Source organism: Strigops habroptila, chromosome 20 (genome assembly GCF_004027225.2).
Source record: "Strigops habroptila isolate Jane chromosome 20, bStrHab1.2.pri, whole genome shotgun sequence".
NCBI classification, from domain to species: Eukaryota; Metazoa; Chordata; class Aves; order Psittaciformes; family Psittacidae; genus Strigops; species Strigops habroptila.
The window spans coordinates 5,267,697-5,284,950 of NC_044296.2; positions in this window are offsets into that span (position 1 = coordinate 5,267,697).

The window sequence follows — 17,254 nt, forward strand, 5'->3', positions numbered from 1 at the left end:
TTTAAGCCCCCAGCCCCCCCCAGCAGGGCTTTGATGCAGAAAAATGAGAAATTTCAGGCTCTGCAAAACCCTCAAAGGGTTTTCTTTCATCCCGAAGGGACTTGGAGAAAGCCTGATCCCATGGTGACGGGCAGTCATCTAAAGGCCTGTGGTGGAGCTGGGTGCAAGATGCCAAGGTGCTCGGTGGTGTCTGAGCTGTGATTTGGGCGAAGTGTCAGTGTGGGTCTGACCCAAGCAGCGTTCTTGCCCGCAGCGCCTGCACCAACCAGGTCACCCTCATGTGCAGCGAGTGCCTCGGGTCTCAGACTCGGCTCCAGCACTGCCAGACGAATGCCACCCCTCATCTCCATTACCCTGACAACACCCCTCACAACTGCCCAAAGGAATCATGCGAGGCAGGGAGAGCTCCCTAATGAACACAGTTGTTATTATTAGCCATGTCAGGACTGATTTGTAAGAGGCAAGTTCAGAGTCCCTGTGCTTGATGGCGGGACCATCCTGCATGACCAGAACGTCCTCTGCATCCCTCCGGAGTCCTGACTGCGAGTGGATCATGGGAGGAGGAACATCCTTGGGTACCAGATGTGTTGGACAAGCTGGATGGGCATTGAGACCTTGTGCACAGGTATGAGCAGAGCCACATTGTCCCCTGTCTTCCCCCATGAGCCAAGAAGCCACCCTTGGCTCATACCCAGGCAAATCCCAAGGGAATTGGGACCTTTGTTATTCAGGCCAAGACTCCGGGTAACCCCAATATCTGGATGTTCAGAGGGAGAAAGGCAGAGGATCCAGCTGTGCGAGGGAAGGATGTTGGCTGTCTTGCAGTGTTGCCTCTTCCATAGCCCCAGCCCGGCGGCTCCGCGGGCTCTTTGCCATATGTAGGGCATCCCCGGGGTGCCTGCAGCCGCCTCTGCTCCCTATGGAGCGCTTGGAGAGGCGCCTAATTCATCCTTTCAGAGCAGAGATAAGATGGATTAAGGCCTGCTGAATGCTTGCCAAAAGAATTGCCATTAGGCCCTGGAGAGCTTAATCTCCACCAGACTAAAAGCAGACAGGCTGTGCCGCAGCTAGTCCTGTCTGCCAGGGGATAAACACCCAGTGCAGGATTTCAGGGAAACCTTTGGAAGCTACAGAATGCTTCCCAAAGTGCACTTGCTGCCCAGAGCACCCAAGGCTGGGTGCTGAGCCCCACGGTCCCCCCAGTACTCAGGGATGACATGGCTGAGCGTGATGCAAAGGACCAGGTTGGCTGCTGGAGTTTCAAACAGCTCCATGTCTTGATTGTCCCTTTCCATGCTCCCATCTCCAAGGCTCCTCCATCCTGGCACTGTTATCTCCTGCAGATTAGCTCTCCAAAGCTGTCCTTGCCTACGTGCTTCTCATCTGACTCACGTTTGTTATTTCCTGCCCCTATCTCTTATTTCCCTCATCGTCCTCACACTACCCCTCCCAAGGCCCAGCTCCTCTCCAGGTATCCCTGACCCTGCTGCTGCCTGGGTACCGGCAGCTCCCATGGAGCCAGAGCATCAGCAGGGGAGCTCAGAGCTCCCTCTCCCCACCAGTGCTGATGGATAACCCCAAATCCATCCCATGAGCTGCCCTCCAGGGCCACATGTGGGGCTGTGGTCAGTGCTGTGCCCATTGTCACCACTGCGGCTCAGGGAAGACATCACTGGTCCAGAGACCACCCTTGCCCAGGATAAGGTGGTGAGACTGGCCTGTGGTTTCAGACCTCTTTGGAGAGCTGTGCCAGGCAAGCTGGTATTTGCATTGTAGTCAGATCTTGATGGTGAGCAGCAGGGTGTGAGCTGGGTGCTGGTCACCATGGGGGAACTGGCCCCATTGGCTTCACACCACAGCCTCCACCTCTCAGGACCGAGGGGAGAGGGAATGGTCCCCATCAACCACATCTCTCTGGAGACCTCCAGCTGCCCAGCCATCCTACAAAGGGGATTTTCAAGTTCATTTCTCTGCCAGACCCTGGGAAGAGGCAGCATCCGAGGGCAGCCAGGGGGTGATGCTCATGGCACAGGGTCTGGGCTTATTGCACCTCTGCCCTGGAAGATGCTGATATCCCTGATACCATCTCCTCTGGGTTTTTAGGCTGGGAGGGATCTCAACCTCTTCCGTCTCCCACCAGCACTGTGTGGGTAAGCTGGGCTGTGTTCAGACACTAAAACCTCAGTCCCCAGCCTTGAGCCCTTCCCTCCAAAACCTCAGGGTGCTCCTCATCCTCAGCTTCTTCTCCACAGGCAACAAACCCTCCATCTTCACTGCTGTCACCCCCAGCCCTTCCACAGCCATCCTCTCCCCTTCCTTGCCTGTCCCCTGCTGCTACATCCCACCAAGCCAGCGGGAGCGGATGGAGGTTGGGCACTGCTCTCCTATCTCCACTGTCATGATGCAACCCGGACGCAAGCCGGACTCCCGCCAGCAGTGACACGCTGTCCCAGCCAAGCAAACACAGCTCAGGGCCTCGTGTTGTGTTGCGACAGCCTGAATGGCCTCAGCACCCACAGCCAGGGGCAGCCCATGACCGGGGCTGGGATCCTGCAGTGGCAGCTCTGGTGCAAGAGCGTCCTGGCATCCCCCCAGATCGACCGCCCAGACGGACATGGGAGGGCTGAGATCTCCCAGTTCATAGAATCATGGAATGGTTTGGGTTGAAGGGACCTTAAAGCTCCTCCAGCTCCAACCCCTGCCACGGGCAGGGACACCTTCCACTAGAGCAGGTTGCTCCAAGCCCCTGTGTCCAACCTGGCCTTGAACACTGCCAGGGATGGGGCAGCCACAGCTTCTCTGGGCACCCTGTGCCAGCGCCTCAGCACCCTCACAGGGAAGAGCTTCTGCCTCAGAGCTCATCTCAGTCTCCCCTCTGGCAGGTTAAAGCCATTCCCCTTGTCCTGTCCCTACAGGCCCTTGTAGTTCTCTCAGTGCAGCCCAGGATGCAAATGACCCACATTCCAAGTGGTCCCTGTCCCCACCAGTGTGTCTGGAGCCCTGTGCTGAGCCCAGCAGGGTCAAGAGGTGTCTCAGCATCGTTGCCCAGACCTGCACCCCCTCTGCCCTGTTCCCTCCTCTTCCCCTGTGGCAGAGCAGGGCTGCAGGGGACATGCTGGGGGACATTAGCTGATCCCCCAAGTGCATTTCGGTGCTGTCCCTGCCCTCCCTGGGCACATGGCAGGCACATAAGACAGGGCGAAGTGAAGCCATGGGCTCCATGTGGCACCAGGCACCAGGATTCTCCCAGCCCACAGGATGAGCCAAGGCACCAGCATGATTCAGTGCAGGAGAAGAGGGCACCAGCTACTCCAGGAGCAGTGACACAGGGACCAGCATGGCCAGAGCCACCACCACTGAGCCAAGGTGGGGATGGCAGCAGCATGGCTGGGGTGAGGAGGCAGTGAGCAGCGATGGGCAGATGTAGGTGAGGGTTAAATCGTGCTGGGGAAGCTGAGCCTTCCCCACGCTCTCCTGATGTAGTATTTGCAGGAGCAGCGTGTTCCAGTAGTACCATAAACACAGGGAAGGAAAGAACTTGACTTTATCTGCCTGTGAGGCCTTGGGACCGTCTAAATTAGGAAAGGAAGGAAAAAAACCCAACAACCCCAAAGGGTTTGTTTTGCAGCTGAGCTGAAAATAGAGCAGAAGGAGGGAGAAGAACGTTGAGCCCAGACGGGGCAGGTGGGAGCTGGGACACCTCGTCTGGCCCTGGTGATACCCCACAAATGCTGAGGACCCTGTCCCTGCCCTCGAGCCAGCCTCTGCCTGGGGACACACACCTCGGGGAGTGTCACCGTCCCCAGTCACAACAGGCAGGGTGATGGCAGCCCTGGCATCACCCTCATCCCAAGGGCAGCAAAAGATGCTTAACTGGGCTGGAGGGCTCTGGCGTGAGAATGACAGGGTTATCTGTATGCCAACACCCTGCCTGGCTTTCTGGGCAACCTGCCTGGAGCTGTGTCTCCTCTCCTGGGCCCTTCACAGCCCCTCACTGTCCAAGTCCTCCAGCCAGGACCAATGTTCCTTCAGAAGTCACAATTGTATCACAATCCCGGCTGTAAGCCACTGATCTGTCCCTAACTTGGCTCGGTGCTGTCCCTCACACAGACACAAGCAGGTTCCCAACACTCGGAACCTTGGCCCAGCACTTGGCATCTCCCGAGCAGCTCACTCAAATCAAATGGAGTCAGCTCACTCAAAATCAAATGGGTCATCTTCCTCACAGAAGGTGCTGGTGTTGCAGAAACTGTTCTCACCCAGGAATGATTGTGAAATGAAGTTTTCATCCATATTTATCCAAGCCCCCAGCAGGATATAACCCCTGTTCTGTCCCAAAACTGAGAAGTTTTATGGTACCATCACCAACCTACTGCCGCACATCACCAACCTATTGTCACCAATCGTCACCCATCTGCCAAAACATCATCACCCATCGCCACCATGACCAGCCCATCACCATTCATCACCACCCACCACCAACCCATCAGTGACCCATCACCACCAACACATCACCACCTATCAACAACCCATCACCAATCACTGCCATCCATTACTAACCCATGACCACCCACTAACCTATCACTAACCCATGACCACCCACTACCAGCCATCTCCATCCACCAACCCATCACTTACCCATCACTAACTCATCACAACCCACCAACCCATCACTAACCCATCACCAAACATCACCATCCACTAGCCTATCACTATCTCATAATCACCCACCACCAATCACCAACCCATCCCTAGCCCATCACCACCAGTGTCAAGCACTGGTGGCAGTGGACTGGGGGGACCTGCCAGCCACCAGGACGTTTTGGACTCCCAGGTCACAGCTTGTGCACTGAAGGTCATAAACTATTGATTGGAGCTGGGCAGCAGAGGGCTGCGTGCTGCCGCAGCGCAGCTCCGCCGCTCATCTCCAGGCACTGCCTGCTCCAAGCAGGTCTCACATTTATATTTCATGAACACGTCCCTCAGAGCAAGGGTTTACAGCGAGAAGCAGAAATAATTCATGCTCTGCACACACGGATGACATGTGGCCTCGAGCATCCTTCTCCATCCCAGCCAGGGCCCTGTGCTGCTGCACAAGGAAACCTGCTCCATGTGCTGGATCCTGCCTTCTCTGAAAACTTCAGAGGCAGATGAGCCAACAGGCAGGTTGGAACTAGCCAGCTCTGTCAAGGCAGATGCTGGAGCCCAGCGCAGGGAAAACCGGCCTCCGTGGAGGTTGTCTCAGCTCGTCTGGTCCTGAGCTCCAGCCTCTGGCCTGTCAGAGTAAATCCACATCATGCCTCATTAAAAATATAAGGCTCAGCCCAGGCACGCACACAGGCAGGATGCAGCAGAGGTGGGGGTACACACACAGCACCCAGCAGTCAGGGGACACCCCACACAGACCTGTCCTGAGGAAACACCTCCCTGGCTCAGTGGTTTGGGCACCCACCAGGTCCTGGGCTGACCTGGACCTTTCCCCTCCCAGCTGCAAGGTGGTTTGGGGTCTTGGGGTGATGCTGTGGGTACCTACATAGGACAAGTTGGGTTTGTGCCCCTTGCAGCTGCAAGAAGAGTGTTCTCTCCTTCAGCACCCAAGGAGCGGCCGTCTCCCATGGGCAGCTGTCAGCTCAGGTGCAGATCTCCCATCACCTGCTTCGAGGATACTGTCTGCTTGTTTGTTCTTGCCTGAACCCTTTAATCAACCTGAATGTAAAGGTCACTCCAACTGACAGTGCCTGGCTCCCTTCATGCTCCTTTGCAGAGAGGATGTTCCTTATGATTACTGCCTATGCAGAGAAATGACAGCAAAATTCCTCTGCTGCCAAGGTCCAGGGATGCTCCTCCAGCAGGACCATCCCCGGGATGGGTCTGGGATAATGGCAAAGAGCCCGTTCCCATGCAGCTTGATGGAAGCAGGGGCAGATCCAAAACCCCCTTGAGCCTCTGGGAGCACAGGGCCCTGCTTGGGGGGATTCAGTCCCCATCCAGCCTAGGGATGATGGTGACAAACTTCCATCCATGATGCATTGTGGGGCAGTGGCTGCTGTTCATGGGGTTCTGGTGGAACCCACCAAAAATATCCTTCCTTGGAGGAGATGCAGCCTTGGGATGGCTTGGAGAGCTGTCTCCATCCTTGCCTGGGGTTTCCAAACCTGGTTGCTGGTGCTGGTCCTGCTCTGATGGGCATCCCTTGGCCATTGGGCTCATGGGGCTGTGACAAACCCTTCCCTGGGCAGCTCTAAGTGTCCTTGCTTGAGCAGTGGGGTTGGACAAGATCATAGAATCAGAGACTGGTTTGAGTTGGAAGGGACCTTAAAGCTCATCCAGTTCCAACCCACTGCCATGGGCAGGGACACCTTCCACTAGAGCAGGTTGTCCAGAACCACATCCAGCCTGGCCTTGAATGTCTCCAGTGATAGTGCATCCATCACTTGTCTCTCTGGGCAAAATGCTGCTGTTCTTAGAGGCAAGTGGAAATGTACAGAAATCCCTATGGTATGGAGGGAAATGATGAGTATGGCATGGTTAAAGACCATTAATTTAAGCTTTTTTCCCCTATCAGTAACCAAATGATGGAGGGTCCCACATCATGCAAGGGTCACGCAGCTCCATCCTCCTCCAAGTGAAAGCCCCTGCAACACCCATCAGCCCAGGAGCAGCGTTAGGGGGGTATTAATATGAGTGTCTGTGCCTCACATCAGGGCTTTTCATTCGAGGTGAAAGGATTGAAAGGCAAAGCTCAACCCAAATCCAGCCCCATCTGCCCAGGGTTTGTCCCAGTCCTACTCAGCCTGCAGCTGGGTGTTCCCCATCCCAGCATCCATGTCCCAGCATTCGTGCAGCACATCCTGGTGGCTACAGACGCGCAAAGGAATGAAATGCTGCTGCTGAAGCTTTCATGGGGCAGAAGCACCAGGGAAAGGCCAGATTTTAAAACTAGTTCATACCTTGAGCTTTTCCCCTGGCTAAAGCACAAGCTGTGGTCCTTGTCAGTAAGCCTCAGCATGTCTGGGTATATTCAGTCATATTTGGACGGGGAGAAAATCCACTTTTCAGTGTACTTCTGCAGCCTTTCTCCAATGCCTTGGGGTATTGAGCACAGCTTCTGCACTGCGTGTTCTCACTCGTTCAATGAATAATCAATTTAGCTGCCGTATGCACTGCTCATCGAGAAAGAAACTGCTTCTTGTTAAAGGTGTGAAAGTAAGTCATGTGTAAAATTAGCTTAGCCCTTTCCTAAGTCAGATGGGAATTGCTTTCAAAGCATTACAACCTGCCCAGATTCCCAAGAGCTTGGCCATTTTCCACACCAGCTCCTGCTTTGCAGAAGAGGAGAATGTTTTCCCAAACTATGGGAGGAAGGATGCTGGGGACTCGCTAATGGCTGGGTCACCAGGATGAGATCCCAAGCCGCATTCCCAAGCTTTGGAATACTCAGCCAACTTGGGATGAAGTACCCCAGTGTCCATGGGGAAACGAGGGTGGCTGTCCCCAAACGGTGCCTGCGGGTGACACCGTCCAGCCCCACTCCTGGGCTGCCAGTTCCTCTGGCTGCAGATTGTGTTTCTTTCTGCTTTGAAGAAAAATCAACTTCTGGGGTGGGATTTGCCACCACTCCAGGGATTTGGACATTAATTTCTAATGGGGATTAAGAATTCAAATCCCTTAAGCAGCTTTTGAAGTCCCATCTTTCGCTCCTCTGCAGAGACCCCTGGCCAGCCCTGCTCCCAGGTCTGAGAAACCCCCACACCAGAGCAGTGGCAAGGGCTTTTACCACCCAAAACCAACACAAGCCTTGGGAAAAGCCCTGATGTCCCCTTAAACATCGTGGGTTCAGCTGTGCCCCTGGAGTCACCCTTCCCTAAGCCACAGGACTCAGGCTCTGCCCCACTCCAGTGTAGGACGCCCTTCAGAAAAGGAGGTTGAAGGCTGTTCCCACCAGCAATCCCCCCAGGGCTGAGGAGTGAGTGCAATGCCTCCACTGCAAGACGTTCCTATAAATAGGCTGACGCCATTTCCTTGCTGAATTACCAGGGGCTTTTAGGCTATTTCCCACCATATTTCAGGTTCTGCACGTTGCTGTCCTTCTGAATTCACCCTGGGCACACATCTGTCATGGTTTAAGACGAGCAGAGCTTGCTGGAAGGGAAGGGACCACTTCAAGAGCCCAACTCCAAGAGCAATAAACCCCAGAAGAAAGGCTGGCTTCCTAGTTTGAATCGAGGGAGAAAGACTTGTTTGTTGTTTCCACCCGAAGGCTGCTGGCAGCACACAGGGATGTTTTGCAGCTACTTTGGATGCCATGGCAGGTAGCAGGGATCTGGCAGGAGGCAGCTGGCAGGGATTCCTGTCTGGCAGGACCCTCAAGGCTTGGCCTCAGCAGGGACATAGGGGTGAATGTGGTCCCCAGGCAAGCTGAATCCCTGGAACATCCCTCATCCCTGCCCTGGGACACTGCTCTGTGCTATGGATGCATGTGGACTCCCTCCAGGACCCTCCCTCCCCATGTCCTGGGAGATCTGGGGGAGAAAGATGTGAATTAGGGGGGGTCCACCGTGGCTGTGACATAGTAATGGAGGAGGTTGAGCACAGGAGGAAGAGTGGAGGGGCAATGCTGCTCTGTCCCCTGGGACGACGCTCATTGTGCCATCAGCATCTGACCATCAGCTCCCCCCCTCCAAGCGCAGGGCAGAGGAGGATGGCCCCAGCTCATGCAGACCCAGCCTGCTCTCACCCTGCTGCCCCGGGACACCAGCGGCTCGTGTTCCCAAGGCTTTGGGACATGGGGAGAGGCAGCAGACTGTGGCCTCTCCTCCAAGCCACGGTGGGAGAGTGAGCAAGAGCCCAGGAACCTCGTTAGCAGCTCAGCCCCATTAGTAACCATCTCCATGGTGATGGAGCTCAGAAAATCACATTGCACAGGGAGTCCTGTGCTGCACAGCCCCGGGGCTGGGCTCGGGCACGCCGGAGCCATGAGGCCGAAGGCTGCGCTCCGCAGGGTGCAGCATGGTGTGTGCTGCAACCCCCAGCCTGGCAGAGCTCCCATCACAGCAAAGAGCCATAGGGCTTGGGGAAAACCAGGGATGTCTTCATGCCACAGCCCTTCTGCCAACCCATCGCTAATCCTGCTGCCCACTCGCAGAGGGCAGCTGCTTTGCTCTGCCCTCCTCCTCCTCTCAATCCCATTCTCAGCAGAGATCCCTCTGCTCTTCTCGGGAGGACAACAACACAAGAGGGATGCATTCCCAATACCAGTCCCCAGTGCTGACCCCCAGCATCAAAGTATTGATGATGCCCAACACCATCCCCAGCACCAATACCCAGTACCAGTGCAGTGCACGAGGCACTGGTCTCCCAGCTCAGTCCATCAAAACCATTTAGGGTTTGACCCATTCACACACAGACTTTCCCATCTCCTCATCCCTCGTGAAGAAAAAGGCATAAATAAAACCCATAATGAAGGGAAAGGGGGTTGGGGGTGGGCAGGTGCCCCCTGGTTGCCTGAGGCTGGATGGAGGCATCTTCCTGCACGTGGCACTGTCAGCAAAGAGCCACACACAATGAGTTCTTGATGAAGAACAAGATGCCTGAAGATGCCGAGCGCCCCGGGGCAGCCGCATCCTCCCTCGCCCGGATGGGGTCTCCGGAGGAGACGAGCTCATGCAATAACCCTTCTCCAGGCACTCGTGCCATCGCCTTCAGAGCTTTATGAATATTGTAGCAAGGCTGCTCCTTTCATCTCTGCTTCCTTCCAGGGAGCCCCAAACCTTCTGCACATTCGTTTCCACCTCACTATTCCTCTTAATTATTTAAACTCGCCTTCCCGAAAGCAGAGCCCTTCCATTAGTGCTCCTTCCTCTGCGGCGCGCGTGGAATTTGGGGACTTGCAAATCCACTTGATCTCTTTGCGTCCGTGCAGAGCCGCAGGTTTCCATGGGCTCCGTTCCACTCCCCCTTCCAGCCACCCCAGGCCACATACTTGAAGGCCTTGGCAACAAAAAACTCAACCAAAGCAGAGCGTTGGTGCTTTTTACTGGGGTCCTGGATGCTGTGGGGTTTCCTAACATGACTTTGATTATGGCCATTGCTCTTCTTGCGGCTGGTCTTCCCCCAAAGCCACATGCGGGGCTGACAGTTGTACCAAAGTGGGTCACTAGTGGCTCATAAGACACTGGAAAAATCCCTTGTTGCTCTGTTGCTATCACTTATAAAGCTAGAAAGGGCTTCCTGCAGAGTAGATCCCATCCCTGCCCCTCAAATGAGACATCGCCAATTAATTGCCTTTTAACTAGAAGGTAGGAATGCTGAGCCCAGCTCCCCAAATGCTTATAGAATCATGGAATGGTTTGGCTTGGAAAAGATCTTAAAGCTCCTCCAGTTCCAACCCCCTGCCATGGGCAGGGACACCTTCCACTAGAGCAGGTTGCTCCAAGCCCCGTCCAACGCGGAGGCTCAAAATGCTGTTGCAGAAAAATGCAGTTTTCAGTAACTTAGATACATAAAAAGAGCTTCTCCATTTCCTTCTGAGAGGTGGGAGCTGCACTGGAGCCCCACCATGGCACAGCTCCCTGGGGATCCGGCCGCGGTGAAAGGGAGGGTTTTGGTGGAGCTCCAGGGGATGTTGGCAGGACACAGGAGCTGTGGGAGGGGGTGACTCAGCTGGGTTTGACGCATTTCGCTCTCTCCTGTCATGCCTGAACCTGTCGGGTGCTCCACAGACAGATTCCAACGGCCACATCAGCCCTACCCTTGTGCTGCACCGTGGCTGGGCTGTTTGCTTGAGCAAGGCACCCTCAGTCAATGCTTTTCTCTCCATCCTCCTGCTATTCATGGGTTATTCTGTGCTTATCTCGTACCTCACTAATGGTCTCTTGATGTGGCTCATCCCCTCCAAAGCCACCATGGGACGGTTGAGGTCTTCTCACCCCACTAAGGAGGATGAGTGGGGTGAGGAGGAGCAATGTGTGCCCTACGGACCCATCACTTCCACCAGCAGCATGTTATTCCTGGTACTATTACTTGTTCATGCGTTTGCTGGCACAGAGCTGCAGAGTGAAAATGGGGGGGGAGGCTCCAAGGGGACACCAGTGTGGAGGGGCTGCCAGAGGTCTCAGCCTCAGAGAGCCCAGCCTGAGCAGCTCCTGGCTCCATAACTCCCAAAGTATTCCAGCTCTGGTGCAGCAGCACAAGAGGGACATGGAGCTGCTGGAGCGACTCCAGAGGAGGCCCCGGAGCTGCTGCGAGGGCTGGAGCAGCTCTGCTCTGGAGCCAGGCTGAGAGAGCTGGGCTGGGGCAGCCCGGAGAAGAGAAGGCTCCTGAAGGGGAGACCTTAGAGCAGCTCCAGTGCCTAAAGGGGCTCCAGGAAACCTGGAGAGGGGCTTTGGACAAGGGCCTGTAGGGACAGGACAAGGGGAATGGCTTTAACCTGCCAGAGGGGAGATTGAGATGAGCTCTGAGGCAGAAGCTCTTCCCTGTGAGGGTGCTGAGGCGCTGGCACAGGGTGCCCAGAGAAGCTGTGGCTGCCCCATCCCTGGCAGTGTTCAAGGCCAGGTTGGACACAGGGGCTTGGAGCAACCTGCTCTAGTGGAAGGTGTCCCTGCCCGTGGCAGAGGTTGGAGCTGGAGGAGCTTTAAGGTCCCTTCTGACCCAAACCAGTCTGTGGTTCTACGATCTGCAGTGACATCAGCCCCACGGGGGTCCATCCCTTCCCACCCCCCGGTTGTTTTAGGCTGATCCCCTCCGTGCATCACTCTCTGAATTAATCATCACCTCGCTCTGCACCAGCTCTTTACTGAGAGAGAATTTTACACATTAAAAATTAACAGCACTAAATGATTGATGGCGGCACCCGCGCTCTGCGGCACATCACAGCCGCTCCAGCTCGGCTTCCCCCAAGGGCTGCCCCATGTCCTTGTCCCCAGCCACCCCCTCCACTGCTCTGGGCATCATTTGGGGGAGAAAACCAGCATGGCAGTAACCCCCCAACCCTCTCTTCCCTCCTCAGCAGCCCCCCAGCACCTCCCAGCACGCCCCAGCACCCCCTCTGCACCCCCCTGCCCCCCCATCACCTCCCACCACCCCGTCTTCACCCACCTTCACCCCAGCATCCCCCAGCGCTCCCCCCGCAGCCCCGCGCCCATCCCCGCAGCGGTTCCCGGTTCGACACCGCCCCCTGCTGGCCGACACGTCCCGGTGCACCGGAGCCCGCAGCCCTGCGGGGGGGCACCAGTAGCGAGGAGACCGCGGGTGGACAGAGGGGGACGATGATGGGGCCGGAGCTTCGGATTGCAGCACCGAGGGTGCGGGGTCACCGTCAGCCCGTCACCCCATCACCCCACCACCCCACCACCCTGTCACCCCACCACCCCATCACCCCACCACCCCATCACCCCACCAGCTCACCACCCCATCACACTGACACCCCACCACCCCGTCACCCATCACAGCTGCTCCCACTGGCTGCTACAACCTTCTCCTAAATCTCCCCCAGCCCCAGGGGCTCACACTGGGCAGAACCCCCATGTGCTGCCCACCCCACCCCACTCCCAGACCCATGGGCCCCAACCCCAGCTCCACCACAGTCCCCGCTCCCTGCCCCAGCTCCCCCCACTCACTGAGCCCAGGTATGGTCGAAGTGGCTCAGGGCCCTTTGGCCATCCCATGGCGTTGTGTGGGGTGACATGGTCTGCACCCACCATCACCCCAGCAGGGCTTTTGCTCCCCGTCTCCTGGAAGCCACATCAACTTGGGGGACACATTCTCAGCTTTACACCCTCCCCACAACTTGCTCCCGCCGCAGAGCCTGAGTTGCATCCCCCAAACACACACTGATGGTTAACAAATGTCCCTCATTGACCACAACTCTTTGAGTGTGACCATCCAGCTAATTCCCTATCCACCAAGTGGTCCATCCATGCCCCTCTCATGCATCATCTGCAGGAAAAACTCCTTTAGATCAGCCACCTTCTGCCTTCTCTCTGCTTGCCAGCAAAGAAAAATCCAGCCAGGACACCTGGGCTCCAGGAGGGAATCTCTCTTGGAAGCGTGGATGGTACAGCACTTGGAGAACCTTATTCTGTCCAATTGGTGGGGTGGGAAGTTCCCAGCAGAGACTGGAGAGCAGAAAGCAATAGCAGAGATGCTGCCCTGAGGAGGATTCAGGCTCTAAACCATCCCACTGAGGGGAAGGAACAGGAAAGCTCATCCCCTTGGCCACACTCCGATGCCATCAACTCAATGGGTCGATTGTGCGCTGGGACCAGATGCGCCGCTTTGGATGGTGGCACAGAAAGGCTTTTCTGCTGCTTCTCAATGACAGATCTATGATGTTGCTGCCAGGAAGGTCCCGCTGAGCACCCCTCGGCCCTTGCCAGATCCCGGGCAGCCAGGAACCTGCAGGGCAGAGAAGGGTCCTCTGTGTGCGGAGGCGCTTAGATTCCCTGGAAATGTCAAGCTGGAGTTGGATGCCGTCAGCCTGGGGGCTCTGCAGCAGGGGTGGAGCGGAGCTGGAAACAGCTGGAAATAACTCCAGATGGAGAGACTGAGAGGTTGCTTTGCTGGTGGCTGTGGCAGGGCACAAGGGCATCCGCTGTGCAGGACATTCCGTCTTTGTCCGGAAGACTTGGCTGATGTCTTTGCTGGGAGCTAAAGGGCAGAGAACCCAGAAGAAGGAGGTATTTGGGGTGGTTTGTTCCCCCTGTGCATCCCCATCCCTGTCCCAATCCCCATCCCCGTCCCCATCCCCATCCCCGTCCCCATCCCTGTCGCCATCCCCATCCCCATCCCCATCCCCACCTGTTCTGCAATGTGAAGAGACTGGAAATCAGTGGGTGAAGCCGAGCCCACACCACCACCAAGTGATGGGGACATCCATGTCCTCCCCTCTCACCAGGAGCTGGGCGGCTTGGAGCTGTGCCAGAGCTGCTGCTCCTGCACAAGAGCATTTCCCATGGGACGGGGCAGCAGCCTCGAGTCCATCCTGCTGCAGGACCAGCACTGAGGTTGCATGGACTCACAGGAGATGTCCTCCCTAACTGCCCCCTTCCAGGAGTGACCCCATTTGGAAAGAGTCAATGTGGATGCTTGTTTTCAAAGCACATTTTGCAGCCCCCCTGCTGCAGATGGCGGAATCCCAGCCTGGTTTGGGTTGGGAGGGATCTTAAACCTCATCCAGCTCCAACCCCCTGCCACGGGCAGGGACACCTTCCACTAGAGCAGGTTGCTCCAAGCCCCTGTGCCCAACCTGGCCTTGAACACTGCCAGGGATGGGGCAGCCACAGCTTCTCTGGGCATCCTGTGCAGTTGGGTTTTAGGGATACAGCTCAGAGGCCCCAGAAGAAAAATACTCGTTCAAGTTCAAGCCAAGATCCCAACTTTTCCATGCACCCCAGGCTGCAAACCCTCAGTGTGCAGCATGACCGGATACCTGGAAAATCCCAGACCTGGGAGCATCCTGCCGAGAGCTCCCACCGACCGTTGGGGAGGGTTTATGGCCACATTAGAGCAGAAAGGCGCTGCCGTTGGGGCAGGAGCTCCATCCTGTGCCGCTGCTGGGGCTGGCCTCCAGCCAAAGCAAATCCCAGCACTGGAAACCCGCACGGCATTTTCCTCAGGCCTGATAAGCCTGAGCTGCAAATCCAGCCACAAAAGAGAAGCCGTCCTGTCCATCCCAGGCTGGCTGGTGCCGTGCCAAGTGGGAAGAATACTGCCCAAGATAAAAGCCAGCGCCCGGTCTGAAATGCCACCTGCGGCTACATCAGAGGGAACACAAGAGAGGGGACCGGTGACAAGGGCACCTGTGTGAGGGCTGGTCTTAGAATCGTAGAATTCCAGTATGGTTTGGATTGAAGGGGCCTTAAAGCTCCTCCAATTCCAACCCCTGCCCCGGGCAGGGACACCTTCCACTAGAGCAGGTTGCTCCAAGCCCCTGTGTCCAACCTGGCCTTGAACACTGCCAGGGATGGGGCAGCCACAGCTTCTCTGGGCACCCTGTGCCAGCACCTCAGCACCCTCACAGGGAAGAACTTCTGCCTCAGATCCAGCCTGAACCTCCCTCTTTTGGTTTAAAACCATCACCCTTCGTCTGACCGCAATAGGCCGTGCTGAAGTCTCTCCTCTCTCTTGGAGGGCCACGGTGGGGACAAGAGGGTGTACAGGGTCACACACATCAAGGGGACATAGGGGCGGTGGCGCAGAGCAGGAGGTCCCGAGGGAGCCTGTGACCTTACAGATGTTCTCTATTAGATGCAGCTGCCACAGCCCGGCCCTAAATCAGGTCCAAGGGTGTCCCTGGGAGGTCATGGGGTGGTGGGACATGGCAAGGGGGAGGCTGTTGGTGAGGGGGCTGTGGGGTGACTGTGCCACTGTTGGGGTACAGTGTCCCCCGACAACTTCAGTCTCTGCCGTCAGCCCCTTCCACACCAGTCTGAGCCCATGTGGGCATCCAGCAGCCCCTTGAGGACCCTTCCCCTGGTCCCAGCACCTCCAGCTGTGGAAGCTGCTCCCGCTTCGCTCTTGGGCCCTTTGTTTTGCTGCAGCATCCCAGGGAGGAAGGATCTGAACAGAGAGGCAATGAGAGGAAATGAGCTTCCTGCCTGTTCCCGAACCTGCGGGCAGAAAACAAGGACATCCTGCTGCAGGCGGGACAGCCGAGCCTGGAGCGGGGGGGGACTTTGCTGGGCGCGTTTATTTCTGCAGCATGGAAGCATTCATACTGCTTTCCTACAGGGAATGCACAAGGCAAAGCCTTGGACAACCTTTGCTCATGGGTCCCACACAGTGCCCAGCTCATGGAAGGAGTGATGGAGCTGGGAGATGAGCTTGGGCGGACACAGAGGAGCTGGAGCAAACAGGGTTGAACTCAGGGAGACAGGAAGCGGTTGGAACACACACACACACGTAACTCTTTCTAACTGCCCTGGTGGGGAAACTGAGGCACAATCACATACATAGTCCCAGTTGGCAGAGAGCAAAGGTTTGGGAATTATGGGGAAAAACATTTTTTGAGACCCTCTTCTGGACCAAAAAAAGCTTTGTACTGTTTCTGATTAATTGAAACTCCTCAGGTCCTAGGGCTTTCTGTTCAGATGTCTTGGGAGGGACACAGAGTCCCAGCACGGTTTGGGTTGAAGGGACCTTAAAGCTGATCCAGTTCCAACCCCCTGCCATGAGCAGGGACACCTTCCACTAGAGCAGGTTGCTCCAAGCCCCTGTGTCCAACCTGGCCTTGAACACTGCCAGGGATGGGGCAGCCACAGCTTCTCTGGGCACCCTGTGCCAGCGCCTCAGCACCCTCACAGGGAAGAGCTTCTGCCTCAGAGCTCATCTCAGTCTCCCCTCTGGCAGGTTAAAGCCATTCCCCTTGTCCTGTCCCTACAGGCCCTTGTCCAAAGCCCCTCTCCAGGTTTCCTGGAGCCCCTTTAGGCACTGGAGCTGCTCTAAGGTCTCCCCTTCAGGAGCCTTCTCTTCTCCAGGCTGCCCCAGCCCAGCTCTCTCAGCCTGGCTCCAGAGCAGAGCTGCTCCAGCCCTCGCAGCAGCTCCATGGCCTCCTCTGGACTTGCTCAAGCCTGGCTGTGACGGGCCCTGCCATGATGCCATGACTGTGCAGAGCCCCAGATAGCTGAACTGCAACATTCCAGCACCAGAAAAACCATGGGTTTTGGCAAAACTGCCCCTACAATAGCAACAAAAGCCTGATTGCTCTCCTCACCACTCCACATAGGGTGATGAGAGAGATGCTGAACACAAGCGCTTGCTCCAAGGCAGTGGCAATCCCTGATCCTTACCAGGCCTGAGCATCTGGGGCATCTTTCATCCACTTGAATCGCCCCAACTCGATGATAACACCTTTGCTAGCTCAAAGCTCGGCACACATGCAGGAGCAGTAGGGAAGCCACAGGCATTGCCATTTGCCCCCAAGCCTGGGTTTGGCTGGGGCTGCCGGGGACTACTGGTCCAGGCAGGCAGGTGACACAGCTCAGACCGGTCCTGGGTCAGCGTCCCTGGCCCAGAGTGAAGCCACCGAGCTGGCTGAGAGCCGAGACTGAAGCCTCCCAGATGCAGTTGTCATTTATATGGGGTTAAAACAACAATCGACCCTTGTGAGTTCTCCGGTCGTGTCTTTGTATTTGAGCTGTGCAGAGTTTCCACAGAAAAAATGGGGCCCCAAACACCAGAGGGATGTGGAGCTGTTGGAGCAAGTCCAGAGGAGGCCATGGAGCTGCTGCGAGGGCTGGAGCAGCTCTGCTCTGGA